This window comes from Lactuca virosa, chromosome 1 (genome assembly GCF_052849685.1).
Source record: "Lactuca virosa cultivar CGN04683 chromosome 1, Lactuca_virosa_CGN04683_v6, whole genome shotgun sequence".
NCBI lineage: Eukaryota > Viridiplantae > Streptophyta > Magnoliopsida > Asterales > Asteraceae > Lactuca > Lactuca virosa.
The window spans coordinates 322,379,858-322,386,103 of NC_136426.1; the positions used below are offsets into that span (position 1 = coordinate 322,379,858).

A 6,246-nucleotide genomic window follows, 5' to 3' on the forward strand; every position below is an offset into this window, starting at 1 on the left:
GTTGCCAAATAAAGTGAGTACCTCACATGAACCCAATTTAACCGCATAAAGACCTGACTACCTTTTTTTTCACCAAAGGTTCCTCTAAGAATAATCATGTGTCATATAAATATTTTGTTAATATTTCATCATTATAGTCATCATCCATATCCATTGATACTAACAACAATTATCCTTAAAATAATTTACTTTCTTCATGTGATCATAATCCTTTTTCACTTACCTCCATAAAGACACAAAAAAGAATTTTTTTTTAAAAAAAAAACACAATTTATAGACTGGCCTCCTTTAAGTTCTTTTCCAACTATCAAGTCGACACCTTCAACAACCTCTTAAATTTGGATAAAACCTTTAAACCATCAAACAAATTCCTTCTTACCATGCACACTCTTTAACCTTGCTTTTAGTTCCCTATAAATTTTAACCACAAAAAGAAACAAAAATAAAATTAACTTTCATAGATTAAATTATAATTAAAATTATAGTTCCAAAAGTTTAGGAATATGATACTTTAAAAAAGATATAAAAGGGTAAAAATGGAAATGAAAATACCAAGAACCGAAAAGAAAATTATGAACCCAGCTGAGATTTGCACAACTCTTCAATTGCCTAAACGGGTGACATCTAGCAGACCCGCGTTCACACTGCAAGGCGCAAACCGTTAACTTTTTTAGTGTTTTAGAAGGAAAATAAACAAATAAATAACAATTTTCAGCTATATAAGTTTAACAATAATAGAACAACAATTCAACATATTTCTCAAGTAATTCTTCAATAACAAAAGAAAGTAAAATGCAATTTTTTTCTAAACAAAATGAAGAACGGGAGGATAAAGGGAATGGCCATGTACATGACAGAATAAATAAAGGTTAATACACAAAGATTCCACATGAGAAATTCCAGGAAAAAACACACTTATGTTGTTGAATTCAGGCTGCAATTTTTTTCTAAACAAAATGAAGAACGGGAGGATAAAGGGAATGGCCATGTACATGACAGAATAAATAAAGGTTAATACACAAAGATTCCATATGAGAAATTCCAGGAAAAAACACACTTATGTTGTTGAATTCAGGCTCAGGTTCAGGGTCAATCATAGCTTCCTTCTATGAGTCTACATTTTCAAAGAAAAAAGTATCAGTTGTAGGACCTGTTACCTTCAAAAATATGAGATCTAGTATATATGAGTGGAAAAAAATAAAGATGAAAGAATTAGATGTGTATATATGTATGTATGTATATGTAACAAAAATCCCAACTATTTGAAAATTAAATCAGATAAACTCTAACAAATATCTGATTCGCATTTCCAATTAAATTCTATAACAAAACTACCATAATCATTTAACAATTAAAACTAACAAATAACAACTAATACTAAAAAATAGAAATAACAAATAATAATAACGTTTATTTAGTTACTTTATGAATTGATTATAAAATTTCAAATAAAGATGACAACAAATAAATACATGATCTTTAAGATTCCTTACATCCAAAAATAGAGGAACATATTCATCCCTTTCTATGTTTACGAAATTGTCATTTGTCAAAAATGTGTGCAAGATTGTGTAGAGACCATACATATAAAATGATTTTTCTGTCTAAAATTAAAGTTGGGACCAGCGTATAGCAAGAGTTTTTAACCCGCACACAGTTATTACAAATTTCTTTTACAAAACAATACTACTTTCAAATCTAATTACCAAAACATGGTATTTTTTTTTAAATTGATAACACATAAGGTGAAGGTTAGTGGCTTCAAAGATTAAAATAATACTATAATAACCACTTAATATAAAATGTAGGTAAAGAGTAGGTGACAAAGTTATGATTACCTGTATTGCAACCAGTTGAAGCAAAATCTAAGAAATGACGTTAAAATAATATGTTAAATAATTGTTTCTTAGCATAACAAATCAAGAAAATGATACTTACAATCAGAAATTAATTACTAACCAGAAGAAAGGCACGGATTTTACTGCTAAAGATGAAAAGCGGGCTTCCAATACCCTTCAAGACTATTGGTCCAACAACCAAGTGTTTGACAGTTGTAGTCTATCATAATTATAATCAGACTACCATATAAAATATCACAATTAGTCTTTATTTATATAATCTGCTCAAACTATTTAAAAGAATAGATTATGAAATACCTGGGTGATAGGCTAATCGGGTTCCAGTTCAGCCATGAATGCGCTCATAAGGGCTGAATTTGAAACCTTGATCTGTTAAAATGTGAAACAAATTGGTTTCATAGTATTCTAACAAAAACATTTAATATTGAAGCGTAACATATGTATAGTAATGTTGTAAAATGAATATATTTTCATATAGCTTTGAATAAAGACCCTCCATCTTAAACCGGAAAAGTTTAAGATCCAATGATAACAGTCAAAATTGACATAAATTCTCCAATACATCAGACAAAAAACTCTATAGAAGGATTTGGAGGGTATATTGCTTAGACCAATGATAACAGATTGAGAAAATTGTAGAAATAAAACCCAATAACTAATCCATGTGTATGCAAAATCAAACTACAAATTGATCCCCAAATATCTATAAACAATCCCTAAATCAAGAACAAATAAACAATTTTAAATAGAGAGAAAAATAAATCCTTGAGCTGCAACATCCATTTTGCAGAGGCACCATCAACACACAACGGGCCTTATTATGTTATTCTCATACAAAACTCATCAAACCTCTTTAAATTCAGCTTGAGTTTTGATTATTTTTTACTGAATCTAACACATTTGCATTGCAAACAATCAATCAGCTGGTACTGTTTAGGGTTTTCCGGCGATGTGTGTGGTGAATTTACCTTTTTACATGATTTTCACAGCAGAATGACCAAGATGGCCTCTTCATCCTGTTGAATTAATTCTTTAGTGGTACCAAGAGTTTGAATTCCAACTCTTCTTGCTACCTCCTTCAACAACTTTTCATCCAGCATGTGACACCCATAAAATTTAAGCCAATTTAAAACTTTTTAAAACATTAAAAACCATTAAGTTATTACACTTTACTTTCAAAATAATTTAAACATCAGAGTATCCCCAGAATCAATCATGAAAATGTAAGGAGGTGCACGATCACGCCTTCGCCTTCCCACGATCATCAGAATACCTGAAACAATAATCGATAAATGTAAGCTCGAAGGCTTAGTGAGTTACCCCCAAAATACCAACGCCATACATATATAACCATATCATATAAACATATAAGCAAACAGCATGCATAATGAGCCATCAGTCTGACTGGACCGAATCCCGGTCCTCAGTCTATCTGGACCGCTCTCCGAGCCCTCGGCACGTCTGGACCGCCCTCCTCGGGGCCTTCAGCCTATCCGGACCGCTCGCTGGGCCTTCGGCCTGACAAGATTTGCCCAGCCCGGGCCTGCAGTCTACCCGGTCTGCCCAGGGTGTCTTGGCCTACTGCACACAACAGGACCTGCCTCAACCCTTTCCCCCAAACCAACAAACATGTGCACATACATATAAACAAGTAAACATGCAGATCTAACAGATCACTAACATGGCAACAATCCTATAACCAGGATACCGATCTAATCGATCTCTAGCATGGCAACCATCCTAAACCAGGATGAAATCTAACATAGCAACCATCCTAAACTAGGATGAAATCTAACATAGCAATAATATAACAACCATCCTAAATCAGGATGTAATCTAACATAGCAACCATCCTAAACCAGGATCAAAATCATAAAGGGCCGGCCTTGGTGCCGTAGACCCTGTTGATATAGTGAGGAGAACTCACCTGACACTGCTGAAGTCCCGCGGATGAAACTCCAGTTGCTGGTTGACAGCTTCCCGAACTGTCAACATCAAACAATACCCAATTAGTAATTGGGTTCCAAGCCCAAGGCCCAACTCACACTCCAAAAGCCCAATAGCCAAGTGTGGGCCAAAGCCTAACATACGGCCCAATTTTCCAAATTGGGCCCAGACCTCTACATGGTCTTATCTTAAGGCCCATCCATTAATTCTAGTCCAAACTCTCGACATTCCCATGACCCAATATCACATAATCATACAGGCCCAATTATGGCCCATCAATGGCCAAATTTTCCAAATTGGGCCCAAGACTCTCACATGGGCCTTATCCTAAAACCCATATAATTATTTAGTCCATTTGCTTATTCTTGGAAGCCCATTAATAGTCCAATCACCAAAGCCAAATAGGAAGGCCCAACTCAAAGCCCAAGTGAAATTAGAGTTTCACATAAAATGATGATTAGGGTTAAGTGTTCCCAATTAACCCATTAAGGACTTAATCCATTAAGTCCATTATTATCTTAGGTTAATTTACCAATGATTATACTTTAATATTTTAAGTTTAATAATTAATTGAAGTGCGGGTCCCGATATTTCCCAAAATTAGGGTTTTATGCAATTAGGGTTTTCCAAAACCTAATTAGGGTTTCCTACCCAATACTAGCCCATTAGTCAATTGGTTGGGTTTTTAGGTCACTTTGGGACTCATTGGGCCCATTAGGGTTTTATTAGCTCAATTAGGGTTTCCTCTGGCCCATTATGGCTTCATTGGGCCCACTAGGGTTTTATGCATCCCAGACGAATCAAACACACCAAGGCGAAGCACACCGCCACCCGTCACGGCGGCCGGTGGCGGCAGCCACCACCCTACGGTGGTGGTGACAGATTTTTCCTTTACTATTCCGATTGGTTACAATTTACAATACAATCCAAATACACACACACTAATACCACACACACGCACACTAATAAACACACATACACAACCACTCTAGTGGTGGCCGGCGGTGGCATGTGGTGGCAGCCACCATGGCTGGCGGCCATGGTGGTTTTCTTCTCCATTTCCCGGCCATCAAAACACACACACGGTATACACAGCAACGGAAGAACATCCACCTCTTCTTTTGCTTGAAAAGGGAACGCAATCACCCACATGAGGTGGGCGGCGGCGGCAACGGGAGCTTCGTCTTCAGCGGGACAGCTCATCGGCGGGTCGTCACAGTGCTACGAACGAAGAAGAAGCAGCGAAGGGCGGCACCGGCAACGTGTTCGATGACAAGACAGAAGGAGGAGGGCGCGCTTCTGAGAATGACGACATGCAGTCGCGGCGTCGGCCTATATCCGTCCGGGGATTCATCGGCGGCCACTGCGGTGGCGTGGGTTGGTGGTCCGCGACCTCAACGGCGGAGGGAAGATGGCGGCTGGAGGCTTAGCACCAAAGAAGTGGAAACGAGGCTTCAACCGAGAGTAACAACGGCGACAACCCCGGTGACAGCTCCGCTCACCCGACATCCAATACAACACGACGTCAGCTAGAGAGGGGCTACAACCAGCCTCAAATCGTCGGTACAACAGCGTATTCAATCTTGGTGGGTTGCTCCAGCAGTTCACGATGTCATAGTCGGCATGGGCTGTGATGGTGGTGCTCGATGACACAGTGCTGGAGGAGTGGGGCGGCGGTCGGACTCAATGAAGCAGGCGGCGGCCGAGCCTGTCTTCAACAATGGTGGGGGCTCCAAAAATGGTCTCTTAGGTTTAGGGTTTGTTAAGTTTTCTTTTTAAATGAGGGGGAAGAAGGTGACGGGGAAGGGAGCCGGGTTTAAGTCCCGCTCCATACAAACTTAAACGCATTTTACATATTTGGCCCCTCCACATGAAATCTTTTCAAAATAAATCCAATAGTTACCCAACAGCCCCTCCTTCTACAAAACCTTTTTAATATAGGTCCAAAAGTTACTCTTTAGCCCTTATTTCAATAAATTCTTTACAAACTAAGTCCCAAAATTACACTTTACCCCTGGAGGTTCAAATCTTGTCGTTTGGCTTCCCAAAACCAACTCCCAACTAATTATTATTAAATTTTTGGACTCCAATAACATAAAATAATAATAAATTACTTCTCGGGGTTACGGGTTTATTATTTAATTATTTTATTTTAAATGGGATGTTACAACTCTCCCCCACTTAAATTTGATTTCGTCCTCGAAATCGTTTCTTCTCATTCCTTACGCACCGAACAACTTGAACTACAATCCCGAGCTTTACCCTAGCCTTTCCAAGGCAACCGTAACCAACCCTCGTAGGGTTCTAAAACCTGAAAATAAATAAATCCCTTGCAATATGATCACATTCACTCAATCCGAAACCTGAAGTCTTGAGATGGTCTGGCTTCCTGACAGACCGCCCACACTGAATCATTGTCGAATTCAATGCACTTAACTGC

At 38.2% G+C, this 6,246-nt stretch overlaps 1 long non-coding RNA gene across 3 annotated transcripts; it reads right to left on the bottom strand.

Moving 5' to 3' along the window:
- Positions 1 to 324: 324 nt before the first annotated feature.
- LOC145110263 (uncharacterized) lies at positions 325 to 2,952 on the bottom strand. 3 transcript variants are annotated; one of them, XR_013709662.1, is made up of 5 exons: positions 2,828 to 2,952; positions 1,960 to 2,228; positions 1,058 to 1,114; positions 553 to 644; positions 325 to 411 (listed from the first exon to the last, which is right to left on the bottom strand). It is a non-coding gene; the product is annotated as an uncharacterized LOC145110263 (long non-coding RNA). The 3 variants fall into 3 exon arrangements; XR_013709656.1 differs by having other exon boundaries at positions 1,058 to 1,865; XR_013709650.1 differs by having other exon boundaries at positions 1,058 to 2,228.
- Positions 2,953 to 6,246: the final 3,294 nt, after the last annotated feature.